Genomic DNA, 1,535 nt, shown 5'->3' with positions numbered 1-1,535 from the left:
GTTTTTTGGGTTCATTGAGAACATGGTTGTTGTTCAATAATAAAATTATTCCTCAAAAATACAACTTGCCTAATAATTCTGCACTCCCTGTAATTGTAGGGACATTTTTAAACTTCTTTTCAGTTTCAGAATTCGTGAACACGTTCTCCCTCCTCAGCCAGTTTAGCTGGTAGTGTGAAGCAGTGTCTTTAACAAAGATGTTGGTCTTTTTAAAAACTTGCCCTGACAGTGTGTGTCTTCTTTCTTATCTGGGATTGCTCAAAAGTCAGTCCTTGTACTCTATCAGTTTTGATTATGTGTTTCTTTCTAGCCTTCTCCAGAGCTCCTCTGCTTGTCTCAGACTGGGTTCTGCCAAAACTGACCTCACTGGAAAAACTAAGGAGGTTAAGCACTGCATTGGCCCCTCCAATACCTCTGCCAAGGCAGCTCAATCTCTGAACACTAATTACTTTTACCAGTATCATTTCCTAAATGTTGCCAACATAAACAAAGGCGGTACCATTTTAAGCATAGTTTTAAGACATTTGATGAAAGATTGACATTTAAGTAACATGTTTAGAATCCTCATATATTATTCCCTGTATGTCTATATGCAGTCAGTGCAAACAGTGACTGTAAGACATAGTTTCAAATAGTTTTACATAACATATGAACTTGAGATCCTTTCTTACATCAATTGACATCATAGGAGAGGTCAGAGGTCAAATGTGATATGATGAAAAATATAATCTTTATATGGTAGCTCCTTAATGTTCTATAGATGCACACACCACACTGAGTATCATGTTATAAGGCTTCTTGTCAATTTTAGTCCAATTAATCATTAAGTTGACCCTAAAGACCTTGGTGGATGTTAGCCAGATTGTAATGGATTGTTAGCATGACCGCACTCTACACCCTGCACAGTTTTATCTGATTTCGATCCAAACAGACTATCGTGTTTATAGACAGAAAGATGACGCACATGCAAACAATACATTACATAATACATTTCAGTAATAACACCACACTGATCATTGCAGATGGGGGAAATACCTCCAGCATCTACAAACATTTGACCACACTCTGTGCAATTAATTTCCACAAATGCAATGTCTTTGATATGCTGCTTAGCAGTAGTGGTGACTCTCAACCCAGAGCCAACGAGAACCCAATCAATAGGAGACTCAGTAAGAAATCTGTCATGGTCCTGGGCCTTGAGAACCAGTTTTTTGTTGAATTCTGTGATTTAGTTTTCATATTTTAGTTTTGTATTTCTAGCTCCTTTAGTCATTCTTTAGTGTTTTGGTTTTCTAGTCTTTAGGTTTTGTTACTGTGCCTCCCTTGTGTTACCTCTAGTCATCCTTACCCAGCAGCCTTGACCCACACCAGTTTGCCTACAGAGCAAACCGATCGACAGAGGACGCCATAGCAACAGCACTCAATGTAGCATTAACACATCTGGAGAGGCAAGGAAGCTATGTGCGTATGCTCTTTGTGGATTATAGCTCGGCATTTAATACCATTCTTCCATACAAACTGGACGCCAAGCTAAA

This window comes from Pundamilia nyererei, unplaced genomic scaffold, assembly GCF_000239375.1.
Source record: "Pundamilia nyererei isolate P.nyererei 1_Seehausen unplaced genomic scaffold, PunNye1.0 scaffold00167, whole genome shotgun sequence".
In the NCBI taxonomy this organism is placed as follows: domain Eukaryota; kingdom Metazoa; phylum Chordata; class Actinopteri; order Cichliformes; family Cichlidae; genus Pundamilia; species Pundamilia nyererei.
Note: the sequence above shows the minus strand (reverse complement) of the source record.